The 14,844-nt window shown below is 46.1% G+C and overlaps 1 long non-coding RNA gene across 1 annotated transcript; it reads left to right on the forward strand.

Moving 5' to 3' along the window:
* Positions 1 to 231: 231 nt before the first annotated feature.
* On the forward strand, positions 232 to 9,511 carry LOC309446297. The gene is made up of 3 exons (XR_014185441.1): positions 232 to 361; positions 1,794 to 3,013; positions 8,554 to 9,511. It is a non-coding gene; the product is annotated as an uncharacterized lncRNA (long non-coding RNA).
* The last annotated feature ends 5,333 nt before the right edge of the window (positions 9,512 to 14,844 follow it).

Consider the following 14,844-nt stretch of genomic DNA (forward strand, 5'->3'; position numbering starts at 1 on the left):
CTTTTGGAGGCTGTGACTCCTGCATTTCCCACCTCCCCACCATGGCATGGCTTGTGTGGAAGGATATTATGAACAGGTGCAGATTTAGTGGGGAATTTACTCTCCCAGGAGGGCCAAATGGTGCAATATATCCTGCTGTGCCAGGCAGTGTGGTTGCGGCCAGTCATAGCCCTCCCTCTTCTCCAGCTTAGACAAGGCTGTGTCTCCCTGGTCCAAACCCTCCCTTAGCAGCTGATACAAAGCTTAGTAATGTGCTTTGAGAGCAAGGGATCATTTGCTCAGACTTGGTTTGTTGAAACCACAGATTTAAAAGCCCAGCTGTGAAGCAGCTGGAGTGGAAGGCCCTCTCTAGCAGGACAAGGTAACGCCTAGCTTCTCCTTTAACCTTGTCCTTTGCACTTCCTTTGTACTGTCAGTGTTTGGGTGCTCTGCTGGCCATGTGCACTTTGAGAGGCCTTTGCAGATGCCAGGGTAATAATCAGTGCTGGTGGAGTGGGCGTGGGGACTTAGTTCCCAAAGAGAGGTTGCTAACACCACTGTATTCACACACGAGGGTAAAAATAGAGGCGTAAAATTACATTTTTGAAGTGGGACCAATGTCTCTGATATTATTTCACTGATGGATTTACATTGAGTGAGGGGAAAACACCTCAATTAGTGTGTGTCAGTGCTGTGTCTTTAAAAGTTGAAACTGCTTTCCTATATCCTATATCCTATATCCTATATCCTATATCCTATATCCTATATCCTATATCCTATATCCTATATCCTATATCCTATATCCTATATCCTATTTTCATTTATAAGTTGGGGAATGACATGTTAGAGAGCAGTGTAGGGGAAAGGGACCTGGGGGTCCTGGTGGGCAACAGGATGACCATGAGCCAGCACTGTGCCCTTGTGGCCAGGAAGGCCAATGGCATCCTGGGGTGTATTAGAAGGTGGATGGTTAGTAGATCAAGAGAGGTCCTCCTTCCCCTCTACTCCGCCCTGGTGAGACCACATCTGGAATATTGTGTCCAGTACTGGGCCTCTCAGTTCCCGAAGGACAGGGAACTGCTGGAGAGATTCCAGGACAGAGCAACGAAGATGATTAAGGGAGTGGAGCATCTCCTTTATGAGGAAAGGCTGAGGGAGCTGGGGCTCTTTAGCTTGGAGGAGACTGAGGGGTGACCTTATTAATGTTTACAAATATATAAAGGGTGAGTGTCATAAGGATGGAGCCAGGCTCTTCTCAGTGACAACCAATGATAGGACAAGGGGCAATGAGTGCAAACTCAAATGTAGGAGGTTCCACTTAAATATGAGAAGAAACTTCTTCTCAGTAAGGGTGACAGAACACTGGAACAGGTGCCCAGGGAGGTTGTGGAGTCTCCTTCTCTGGAGACATTCAAAACCCACCTGAACACATTCCTGTGTAACCTCATCTAGGTGCTACTGCTCCAGCAGGGGGATTTTGACTAGATGACCTTTCATGGTCCCTTCCAATCCCAAACATACTCTGATTCTGTGACATCCCACAGACTGGAGAGAGTTGTCACGTGGGACAATGGTAGATTTGCAAGACAAAGCCTTATATTAATAACTTCCTGTCTCATTTTGCTAGTTCTGTGTTAGAGGACCAAAGCAGACTATGAAGACATGAAGAACATTTAAGGAAGTCATTAATGTTATTTCACTTTGGAGTCTGGCGTGCCTGCATTTTCTTGGGTTTTAGGGCTTGGTGTTTTTTTTTTTGTCAAGTTCCGTTCCCCTGTTCTGAAAAAAACTCCTGTTTTCCCCTCATTCTGCAGGTCAGAGTAGAGGACTGAGGTGGAGCTGCGTGGAGAATCTGGCTCCTCAGTCAGAAAAAAAGCACCTGTAGCATCACAGCAACTCAAAGACCAGCTCTGGAATTAACTCTCCCAGCATATAACTGAATTAAATTGTATTCTGACTCCTGTGTCTGACAGGACCCTTCAAGGAGCTCCTGGATTCACTGGAGTAGGTTGGAAGCTCATCATGTGGGGAAGCGTCCAGGGGAGCCAGGCTGGGGCTGCGCTTGTCCCACGGGTGCTCACAGGGGCTGTCCCCTGGGAAGCTGTTTCAGCCATGCCGGCCTCATGCAAGCAGCGATGCCAACCTCAGGATGTGTTTGTTACCGCAGCCTGTGTGATTTTCATGGGCTATTCAAATCGGAGCCAGTAATTTCCGTTGTTGGTGGGAGAGGTGGTGGAGAAGAGGGGGAAGAAGACAGTGTAAAGGAGAAACTTGGATTTTTTTGTCCTTTTTCTACCAATTGACAATTTTTTCTGTGGTCAAAACCACTGACTGTTTATTTCTTGGATTTTTCTAAGGATGAACTGCTGCTGTGGGGAAGCAAAGCAACTATGAAAGCTGTAACACCAATATCTTATCTTCTGCCAAAAAGGCAGAAAAAAAAAAAAAGTTTTGCCTAATCACTGTTTTCAGAAGCCATTAACACACTAACACTTTAGTATGGGCTGTCTGTATCCTTGATATTGTCACCGCAGAGGCTGAGCCTGTCCGCTGGCAGCCCAGGGAGGCACAGGCCCAAGGGATCTCCGAAACTTGGATTCTCCTCACAGCCTTCTCCAGGGCATCATTTTCCACTGCCTGCTTCGCCTGCTCATGGACCTCTACCTGGTCAGCTCCTCAGACACTGCTTCTTCTATTTAGACAGAATTGTACTTTTTTTTTTTTTTTTTTTAAATCTTTTTAAATCTGGGCTGACTTGAATCAGTTCTCAAGTACTAACAATCAGTGCATTCAGGATTTTTTATTTTGGTGACACTTTGAACCTCAGCTGTGCTCTTCCAGGAAGGGCCCTGCCACAGTGATGGCCCTGCGCATGGCTGGGAATGAGCATTGAACCCTCCTGAGAGCAGAGAACCATGACCCAGCCTGGTGAAATACTTTTTGATCTATTTTAAGATGAATGGGTGGGAGAGCCAACAAAGTGCTCTTTGGGTCTCCCCTAAAAGAGACTGAGGGGGCTCAGCCGTCTCTCCAGGTAACTGGGAATTCAATCGTACCTTGCAGTGTGCTAAGTTACCAAGACTTCTACCATTTAAGGTTGCATGTCTGTTCTCCACTCCACAGAGTACAGATACTCCTTTTCCACACAGAACAATTCAAAGGTTCCACTCTGGGATTAGTGTAAATAATCCCTTTTGGTGAGCTCTCTAGACAAAAGATTGACTATGGGATAATACCATGAGGGCAGCTCCTCCATCTGTAATCCAAGAAAACCACCTGAAATTCTAGGCAATGAGAGCGAGACTTTTTAAAGTTAAGCAGAAAAAAATAGCAGTTACTCAAGTTGCAGAGATGACCAACCAGTAGTGTTTGCACTGCTTGTTCTTTAGCGGAACTTGTACCCAAGTCTGTTCTGGATGTACCCCATTCCTGACAATATGCATAATTAGATGTAGCAACTTTGTGGGCTTTTTTATCTCTTAAAGACTCCTTGACTAATATTTGTGTTAAAGTTGTAATCTAATCGCATCTTCTGCATGTCCATGCACAACATTTTTATACACACAGTGGGTCAAGTTCTTTTCTGTAGGCAAGGTCTGCTTGGTGACAGATATTTGCAGAGATGGTTATAACTCCATATAACACAGCATCCTGCATACTGTCCTTACTTGCAGTGTCTGGGCAATGTGAGCACCAATTAAAAACTGCTGTGGTGTGACCACACCTTCTTTCATCCCTTCAGCTCTTGTTCAGCTCATTGCACTGGTGACTCGTGCTGCAGTAATGAAATTTCCACTTAATATGGAAAGGGAATTCCACTCCACTGGCACTGTTAGCTAGTTGAAAAGAGAGAATTTGGCCTAAGCATCTCAATTCTGCGCATTTTGTTGGCCATTGCACTAAGGACATCTCCTGAAGGCTGAGGGCCTTCCGGCCAGCTGAGGGTCATCTTCCCATTGGAGTCACAGCTGCACGTCTGCAGGGACACGCCAACCCCTTATTAAAGAGAAGTGGCAGGAAAGGCTAACATAAGTATTGTTGGCAATTTTGCAAGCTATTTTTTGTACTTCAGGTAGATTAACAGTAACATATGTGAGTTTTTCTATATTATGTAGCTTATTTTAGCCACTGATTAGGTTACACTGTGTGCATGATCCATTTCTTGACACTTGGCACAGTAGCAGCCAAGGTTGGTTTCTGGACAGGCCTGTCTTGGGAACAGCGTGTGCTGTGATCTGGATAAAGGGTGCTCAGATTGGATGTGTGTCTCTGCTTGCCCCTTCCATTGCAGCTTTGTTGTGGTAGCCTTTATGAAACCCAAACCAGCTGCTTCCTAGTTTTACACAAGGCATGTTAATTGGGACCTCTGGCTTTGGTGAAACAGCCAACTCCTACTTGTAGGAGTTGTCTACATATTTATCTCCACAAATTGCAGAAGTTTGTTTCACCCCAGAATTTGATACAGGGAATATTAAGTACTGGTAAGTGAAAGCATATAAAAACTTGGTAGTGAGCCCTTCATGGCCCTGTACCTATTAAAAATAGCCACTGACAGATCTGAATTCCACTCATAAGAGCAAATAAGACTGCCAGGAAATTCATCTGTGTCTGTCACTGACTATGTTTTCTGGTTGGCCTTTAGTCAGCTCTGTGCACAAGTTCTCCCCAAAATATGTATAGTGAAGCTGCCTTCCTGAATCAGCTCCCTTGGAAGGTTGTCAGCTGCTAAGACCAAAATGGTCCTCAACTACAAATGCAGCAGCAGCAACAGGAGTGGAAATCTTTGCATCCTCTTGATAACATTTGACGTATTTCTATCAATGTATTTAATGTATTTATATATGATTCTTAGTGCATTTTTAACAGGTACTTACAAATCTACAAATTCTGTGCCTGTTTTAAAACATGTTATCTTTTCAGAATTATTTAAGAGAAGCTGGAGGACAGAGTCTATATCTCTTGTTATACAGCCTTTTAATTTTAGAAGACCTGTCCCTGTGTTTCACAAGCAACCAATTCATACAGCGGCACTAACCACGTGAGCACCATTGGTTTTGTGTCAAGGGTCACAATCCAAAGCCCCCCCAGCCTGTCCTTGGCCCTGAAGTCCCAAGCCCCTGAAGTCAAGGGCAGAGGTTGCCTGACTTTAGCAATGAGAGTGAAGTCCTAATCCCTGTAAGCACCTTTTCTAGATAAGCCTTTGGTGCATGGAGGAGTTCGTTTCTCTGACTGTGTCAGCATCATCAAAGCAGCGTAGATCTCTCAGTGCAGCTAGATGCTGTAGCAGCTGCTCTGTCTTGCTCATGTTGGTATAGCTCTGTTTATGATGGAGCTTTTACACAGGCACATGCAGCAGGTTTTTGTTTCTTTTTTGAATAGCCACCTGTTGAAGCTTTGCTGCCCTCACCCTTGGCTGTAGCAGGCTGGGAGCCCATGCTGGCTCCCAGGTGTGGTTAACCCAATTTGGGTCCATCAGATGCAGGGCAACGATGGTGAGTGGTGCCGAGGGACTGAGGCTGAGGCTGAGACCTGCATTTGAACTGGCAGTTGGAGGGGTGGTCCAGCTGTGCACCAGCTGGGTGTGCTGTTCAGCAAACACTCACAGCTAAAGGAAAAATGTTTCATACTTACAAACCACAGATACCCGGGTATCTAAAATGGCAGGCTTAAGTGCTGCTGTCCAGTGGCTGGATCACACTGGTTTTGACAGTCAAGTGGTTGATTCCACTGCCAACTATTTTGGCTCATTGACCTTCTGGAGAAAAGAAATAGGAACAAAGCAGTTTTGTGGTTCAGAAGCATCAGTTTGTTTCCTAGCATGGCAACCTTGCTGCTCTTCCCCAGGAAAGCTAATTTCTTGGCTCATACCCTTGCAACAGCAGCCAGAATAGTATCAGCAGCCTCATGCCTCAGTTAACTCAGCTTTACATGACATTAAAGAGCATGCCAAGCCAATGAAAACAGGAATCTTAGCAGTGGTAGGTGGTAGCCGTTCATCCACTCCTTGATGTTTTGGCTTGTTTTCACTGCCTAGAGCCCCCTCTCCTACTCTAGTTGCCTCTGGCAATGGCAGGGTAGATAGGGATGTGCAGACACAGTACGTGAGAAAGAATGACCTATTGTAGCTCCAGTTTTGTGTTTGTGGCTTGTGCTGTCATGCAATGAAATTGTGCCTGTTTGGACAGGGAACGGAGTGACTGCTGTGAGCTGGTCACTTCATGGAGCATCTGGGGTTGCAGTGAGGCTCTGCTTTCCCAGATGACAGCACTGTTTCATCTCAGCTTATGCCTGGTCTGTGTTGATTGTGGCATAGCCATGATACAAACACTGGACTTAGCCACATGTTGGGAAATGATCTGAAATGGAAAAGAGAAAACACTGATTACTGTGTCTGCCCATATGCTCTGGTCTGTTCCCTGCGGCAGGCTGTGAATCACATTTCCGTCGGGTGTAAAGAGGACTGGAGGATGGGGAGAGCTCCTGAGAGTTGCATAGAGCTACAGAGCCACAGCAGAAAACATGAAGGGTGGCCACTGCTGACTGGTGGAAGGATGAACAGCCAGGGAGCTGGGATGGGTGCTGCTCCCTGGGCTGGCTGGCTGCGGTCTGGCTTCGTGGTGGGGCTGCCTTAGTGTCGTACCATGCTTAGAAAGTGTCGTACTACTTAGAAAGGCTGAGCTCAAACACAGCATTATGATAATTCAGCTCTCACCTTTCTGCAGTCTATAACTTACAGATAATCACATCAAGAGCTACAAAGATACCTAAATCCTACCTGAACAGTGTGTTTCATTGGAAACTTTCACCATACCTGTGGGTCTAGGGGTGCTGTAGTTTTTAACAGCAATTTACCAGAGATGTTTTAAGTTTGGTAGTAGCGCAGCACATCCTGGTGGTGCTGTGTTGCTTGAGTGGCTTGCTGCAAGGTGCTTCTCCCAACTGAGACTGTGCGTGGTTCAGCATCAGATGCTGGGACTTGTCTCCCCAGTTGTGGTGGCCAACATCTCTACAAGTCATCCCAGATTCCCTTCCTAGGCCAGGAAGGGAATTGAGTGTTTGTGGAAAAAGGTTTATCTTATATGAAAATGGCTGGTTGCCGTAGTTCTTATCCAGTAGCTCCATACCTGGAGACCTGCTCGGGGGGTGTAAGGCAGGGATTTGGGTCTCTTCTTGCCTGAGAGGGTCCTCAAACCAACTCCTTCCTGTGAATCCCAAATCACTGGGCTACAATTCACCCTGTGGGGGTAGGAGTAAGTGGGGAAAGCATCATCCTTCACTGCATCTGAGAGCCAGGGTAGGTGAGAAGACCACTGCCTGTAAAAAACTTGCAAAACTGCAGAGCAGCAATGGGAGGAGTGGCGTGCCCCTCCTCAGCCAGAGCTTATCTCTGAAGAAAAATTGTTATAGCTGAAAGATGTGGCCTAAGGCAGAAGTTTCCCACCATCTGAGGAGAGCAGTGCTCTAACTGCCAGTCTATTATGTGAAAGGTTGGAGTGTGGCCCCATCCTCCACCTGCGTTTTAATTGAGAGGCAAGTGCCTGAGTGGCTGAGTCAAACCTGAGCTGCTCAGCACAGTTGTGTGTGAGGAGGGACACCTGGAAGAGACAAACGTGATGGGTACAGCATTACACGGCACAGCACAGCACAGCCGAGCCTCTGGGGCCAGGGCAGGCTGGGGGGAATATGCGAAATGAGATTTTGGATGCAAGTACAGGGTGTGATTGGCACGTCCCCTGGCCATGAAGGCAGTACCTTGGCTGACAGCTTGTGTTGGGCAGCTGAATGTGTCCCCAGAAGTGCTGGCAGCATCTGTGGGGCCTGGAGGACTTTTGGCATCACACCATGAAGGACTGCTGCACGGGCTGGAGCACCTCTCTGCCTTCTTTGCAACAGGAGGAGTGATCTGCCCTGTTCCAAGGGAATCCTCTAATCTGCCAATGACTGATAGGTGCAGGGCCCTGCTCCCCTTCCTTTTGGGGGAGGGAGGATTGGCTGCAGGAGAAGTTTCATGGCAATACCTTCTTGGTTTTTGATGGATATTGGCTTTTTAAAAAGGCTCCAGGTTTAGGCATTTTCCCTAGGCCAGTGCTTCTGTGACTCCTGTACCCTGAATGCCTACACTGTGCCCAGTGGCACCTCTCCCATGGGGCTGGGCACCCTGCCATGCAGTGAAACCTCCTGAGCCCCAAGGCTCCCTGGCTCCATGTGGGATCTCCCTGAGCTGCTGCCCAGAGCACCTTGTGAGCCACTTGCTCCTCTCAAGACATCTCCTTGGCTGCTACTAGCACTGGAAAAAGTGATTGACAGTGGCTGGACTTGCCCAGTTTCTTGTCTCCATGTGAAATATCTGTGGCTGGTTGAACGTGGCCATGCTGCCAATGGGGCTGCCCGGGGCCGCAGGCCATGCACTGAGGCAACACGGTGCTTACCCACTTGGCTCCTGGGGCCAGCCTTCCCTGGCACATTCCAATGTGCTGGCAAACCGGTAACTTGCAGTGTTATATCTTGAGCTGTATTTCACTGGGATAATAATATTCACTGTTAAGTTTTCCTTATCATGCTTTTCCTTGGTAGGTTGCAGATGATGGCCTTTGCCTCGTGGGAGAGGCATCCTGTGCCAGAGCCAGGAGGGAGCAGGCTGTAGCCACCTCCATAGTCCAGCAGCAGGGCTGGGCAGTGAGGAGCCTCCCAGACCCTGGTGTGGCTTCTGGGAGGCAGTCCCTCGCTTCCCAGGACCCAGCCTGTGCCTTCAGCTCTGGAACTGACACGAAAACCCAACATGGAGATGAGGAAAAGCAACAAGAAACCGTGTGACTGAAAGCACCTCCAGGCACTGGAAATATATTTGAATAAACACGATGCTGCTTTTTCATCACATCCCCTTGCTCTCTTCCTGCCACCCCAAGATATGTTTAAAGCCTGCGGTGAGATGCCGGATCGCAGTGTATGCATTTCAGGGACATAACTGAAAACAGATGCTGTGTTCCTGTGAGCTGCCTCCCCACGCTGGCCGCAGCAGCCCTGGCGTCACGAGGGCTGCCAGTATGTGGGGTACACGGTGGGGGGATGACCCCCCACGCAGGGCATTGCTGAGCACATCATCCTGCCCTTTGCCTCTCCCCAGGGCCTTGGTACTATTCTTTTGTACTTTTTTTGTTTTAGTCACTTTCCTTCCATGGAGATCGAGATCCCAAAAGGGAAACCAAGAACAGTCTCCAAGTTTTTTTTCCACCCCCCCGATTAATGTTCAGAGAAAACAGAACTGAAACAAACTGTAGTGTTTGGGAACCATCTAAAATTAGTATTCCTCATGAATGATGACATTCCACCAGAGAGGGAATGAGTTATTTTTCATTTTGCTCCATGTGGCCTGCTTCATCCTCGTGGCACAGAGCGCTTTGCTGTGCAGCTGGCAAAAGGTGTCCAAATCCCCTGCTTCCGCCCACGGCAGAAAGCTGGCTGCTGCTTCGTTACAGGAGTTAAAAAGGGAGTAACACAATAAACACATTCATTACTTTTTACTTCTCTGGACTTTTTCTGTGAATGTTGTGTTGGCATGAGATCCTCGTGAGGCCATGGGAATCTGCATCGTGGTCCCCACAGGATTTAGCTGAGGGACTGGAAATATTGTGGTCTTCCCATGGGACCCCCGGTTGTACTGAAACAAGGTCAGTGCCCATGGGGAACATGGGGACAGCCCATCCCTCTGACAGGCAAATAAAACCTCAGCCAGGGATGGCTCCTTGTGACAAGCCGTGCAGTTGTTTCAAGGTTTCATGAGTCTAAAGAAAATGGGTGAGTTGAAGGGAGAGAGGTGCCCTTTATGTTTCTATTAAATAAATTACATTTGAGGGAGCTTTGCTATTGTGTCCTGAAGAAAAGAGGACTTTTACGGAGCAAAGGAGCTGAAGTGTCTGCCAAAGTGTCTAATACAATGCAAAGTCTTTAGACGCTACACAAAGGAATCATACAGCTCAACTAAGTAGGCTGGTCAAAGCTGAGCAGCCTCTTACACTTTAAGCAAAAACTAGACAAAAGCTTCTCCCTGCCACGTGTCCAGGAATAATGGTGCTGCCTCTGGAGTCCTTGAACCTGACCTGGGATGCACTAATTTATCTGCCTCGACTGGGCTGGATTGAACAGCCCTTCCTGACTTGGGGAAGGCTGTAAATATGCACATGGTGAAAAAAGCAGCTCTTGCTCACACTACAGTAGAAAACAACAACTTGCTTTGTGATGCGTTGACCCTGCCTGGGCACCAGGTGCCCACTAAAGCTGCTCTATCGCTCCCCTCCTCAGGTGGACAAGGAAGAGAAAATATAACGGAAGTCTTATTGGTCGAGATAAGGACAGGGAGAGATATTCACTAATTACCATAGTGGGCAGAACAGACTCCTCTTGGGGAAATTAATTTTATTTATTACCCATCAAATCAGAGTAGGGTAATGAGAAATAAAAACCTAAATCTTAAATCACCTTCACCCCATTCCTCCCTTCTTCCCAGGCTCAACTTCACTTCTGATTTTCTCTACCTCTTCCACGTCAATAACGAAGGGGGATGGGGAATAGGGCTTGTGGTCAGTTCATCACATGTTGTTTCTGCTGCTCCTTCCTTCTCAGGGAGAAGACTCCTCACACTTTTCCCCTGCTCCAGCATGTAGTCCTTTCCATGGGAGACAGTCCTCCACTAACTTCTCCAATGTGACTCCTTCCCACGGGCTTCAGTTCTTCAGGAATTTCTCCATTGTGAGTTCCTTCCATGGGCTGCAGTCTTTCAGGAGCAGACTGCTCCAGCTTGGGTGCCCCATGGGGTCACAAGTCCTGCCAGCAAACCTGCTCTGGCATGGGCTCCTCTCTCGCCATGGGCCCACAGGTCCCGCAAGAAGGCTGCTTCAGTGTGGACTTCTCATGAGGTCACAGCCTCTTTCAGGCATCCAACTGCTCCAGTGTGGGGTTCTCCATAGGCTGCAGGTGAATATCTGCTTCACCGTTAACCTCCCTCCATGATCTGCAGGGGAACAGCCTGCCTTACCATGGTCAACTCACCCAAGAATGACTGTCTCTGTGTTGACAAATTTTGGAGAGCATCGGTGACGAACAGATCCTAAAAATCAGCACAAATGTGGCATGGAAAAAAAAAAAAAACTGGTCCAGTCTGTACAGCAAACAGCACTAGGTGCTTTTAAAGTGGTGATTACTACACTAGCAGTGTAAGAAATGGTGACATGGGCTGTATTTCTCCACTTTAGCGTATTTTGATAACGGAAGAAATACTTTTGCATCTGGAATTTGGGTATTGAGATGAGTCTGTCTGGCCAGGACACCAGGGAATCAGTTCTCTGGAAGTGGAGCCAGCCTGGAGATGGTGGACCAATCATGTGGCTCTGTTAAGAAGGCCCTTGATGCTCTTTTCCATCAAAATATTAAAAATGAAAAGCCCACTGCCTTAAAATAGGGTCTTCAGTTAACAGATGAGAAGTTGCCTATGGGAAGGACTGAGCATGTCATTTCCTCCAATCAGTTTTGTGTTGGGTAAAGCTGAGATGTTCCAAACATGCCCACTACAGATGGTGAAGCCTGACTGATGCATTGGATGGATGGAGAATGGCTTCTCCCAAGACAGCTGCTGGCATTAAGGCTGTCCTTTGCATTTACATCAGATAGTATCCAGGGCAGGACTATTAATGGGCTGCAAAATACGTATGTGCTTCTTTCATGCCCCACTTTTACATACATAACTTGCCTTTTTATTTTTTTTTTTCCCCTCAGGATGTTTTCTAAGCAATAGCTCCTGTTTCTATTGCAGAGTGATACATCTACCAAGGATGAAACAATTTCCCACTGGCATTTGTCAAATTAATGTAAAATTTCACTTTAAGCATACATTTGTTTAATACAGTTGCAGAGTCTTATTTTAAAACATGTCTGATTTTGTTTAGGTAAGCATAGCAAACTTAGTGGTTAGGAAGTAATGCTCATTACTGCTCTTATTATTGTTAGTGAAGCCAAAGCTTTTGAGTACGAGTGGGTGAAAATAGAAAAAAAAAGTCACGTCGTAGCATGTATTCATCCCATGACAGAGATACATTTTTTTTTAAAAATCGTGCTTGGAAAGTGTGTGTTTGGTTGTGTGTGTTGCATGGGTGTATTTTAAAAAGCTGGCTTTACTGTCTTCATTATTGGCTTTATCTCAGAAGTGAATGCCGTGAGCGTGAGTAAAATATGTGTGTGCGTGCTCTAGGTACAGCTTGTTGGGGAAAAGGCGGTTTTGCAAGAGTCTCTAGACTTTTCTCCATCTTTCTAACTACCAAAATCTGTCTGCTCTACAGCAGAGGACCTTGTATGGGAGGTGCAGTGGGGCAGCATCCTACAGACCTGCCTGTCAATGTGACAGAGGGCCTGATTTTGCCCGCATGAGGAGCATGGACCCTGCGGGGACCATCACACTGGCACTGAGAGACTCCCTTGCTCTGCTTGCCTTGTTTTCCCACTGGGTCTGGAGCTTGGTGCCCACAGTGTGTGGAGATGCATGCGTGAAAAACGAGACAGAGGTTTCCCGTCTATGCTAGGGACAGGGAAAGGCGGAAGCTCCAGGGTTAGGAACAGAGGAGATTTTGTAACTGTGAGCCTAGCCGTGGTTTTAAATTGAAGCTTGTTTTTGGAATGCTTTTTATATGGTCTGAAGCCTTTCTCGATAGTAATTACAGGATTTATTAAAAAAATTTACAAGATTATGTGATAGGAAGGGAATCTCATATATAGTAGGGACAAAGCAGGAGAAGTTTGTTGGCAGGAGTCATTAATAAGCTCAAAGGGGAAGAGACTGTCAGAAAAAGGAAATTCTCTGGCACAGCAGAATGGCAGGTAATTAATAATTGCTGCAATTATAGTAAGTAATAACTAGCATACATTCTGACTGTTCATCAGTGGCTTGCCAGAGTTCATTACTCGCAGATTCTTTCTGGTAAAAAACAACCCAAGCAAATCTCATCATGTTTTGGTGTGAGTTCAGCTCTTCATGAAATCTAGAAGGTGATGTTTGATATTGAGCCAGAATAACTCTGTTTTCTTAATTAAGAGAGAGAAGTCCTTCTACAGACTTTGACGCAGCTTCACAGGGCTGTCACCAGGACTGCCAAAACCTGGGCTCCTGCCACTGAGCCCATAGGCAGCACTTCCAGGGGTGAAGGATAATGTCTTCTCCTCAGACCCACCAAGCCTGGAAGTGCTGAACACATTTGCTTTCCTAAAAGACAACATGACTCAGTTCTTCAGAGTTCAACACTGCAGGATGGCTTCAGAAGATGGAGCCTGAAAGGAAGTGATTTGCATTTCCAAAGCATTAAGATAAGGAAAAATACTGGAGCTAAAGTCTACCATTGCAAGACAGTCCTGTCTTGTGGCAAAAAGTGGACGCCAAGTATGACTTATGGGGCAGTAAGGTGTTGTCTTAGTACTGTGTTAAAAATGGTTAGGCATTCAGGAGCATTTGCATCATATACAGATTGCATAAATGTCTTTAAGAAGCTAATTACTCTGTGGAGACATTGCTCACATTGGGGAGCCAAAGTTATGCAGAGGAAATATCACAAAGGGAAGTGAATTTCCATACTTTAAAAGACATAAGGGCAGGAGAGCAACTCTGTGGCAAGATGTCAGATTTAAAAAAATATGTGGAACAGCGGTGTAGTGATTAAAAAGTTAGAGCTTTGGGTAATGTTAAAAATGAGAAGCTGAAGTAACTGTGAGCAAAATAGATGTTGTCTTAGAATGGTGATCTCTGAAGCCATTAAAACTGTGGGGGGAGAATGATTTATTTATTTACACTCATAAAAACCAGACAGTTTTTGCCTGTTGTGATCAAACAGTATAGGTGAGAACTGATCAATCAGTTGGCTTTTGTAGGAGCCCAATGAAAAGTACCTGAAGATTCCATAGCTAGGATGGGAGATGCCTTGAAGAAATTAAGATGTTTCTTGACCAGGCAAAGGTAAACTACATTACCATAGCCACAGTGAAGAATGTGCAGGTCTAGCAAATTAAATATTTTAGGGTAGGTACCTCAGAATAATTTATTTGACTGAGAGAGAATATCCACAGGGCCCTGAAGTATGTGCTTTTTTATTCTGCTATGTATAACTACTGAAACATTGAAGAAAATGCCATTTCCAGTGTCAGTCCTGTTTGAACCAAGGCTGTGTGAGTGTATGATTGCTGTTATGACGTGCTATTTTCGGGTAACTGAGCCCTCTTGACCCAGGATAGAAGTGATTGACTTGTCTATTGTACATTGGATGTTGATTCTCTTTGCAAAAAAGAGCCTTGAAGATAAAGGATGTCTTCTGAATAGATGAAGAAATGTGGCATGTCTGGTAGACAATTTAAGGCTGAAAAAGTGCTTCAGACTATGAGACCAGTGTAACTACATTTAGTCCATAGCACACACAGCAGTGATGCAAATGCTATTATCCACTAAAGGGTGCTGGAAAGGAAGAAGGAGATGTAGAATTGACAGATGAACTTCAGAGGAGAATGTGAAGCTTTAAGCAGAACTTGTCACCTCGCTCAGCACTGCCTCTGGAGGTGTGAGGACACAAGGGAGGCCAGCAGTACCTGGCAGACTCCAACGTAGGAGTTTCAAGAGTGATACTATTGTGTAAACAATTGTACAGCTGTTGATAATAAAACCAGAGATTTTGTATGTGAGGGATGCCATTCCCATGAGCTTGGCGGGGTGAAAGGTGCACAGCCCCATTGAAAAGCCTTTGTTACTGTTACCAGATTTTTCTCAGAAAAGGGAAATCTATAATTAGACTAATGCGGGGTCATGAATATGACAAAGCAGATGAAGATCCCTAGACTTTC

This window comes from Streptopelia decaocto (assembly GCF_964273445.1).
Source record: "Streptopelia decaocto genome assembly, chromosome: 1".
Taxonomy (NCBI): Eukaryota; Metazoa; Chordata; class Aves; order Columbiformes; family Columbidae; genus Streptopelia; species Streptopelia decaocto.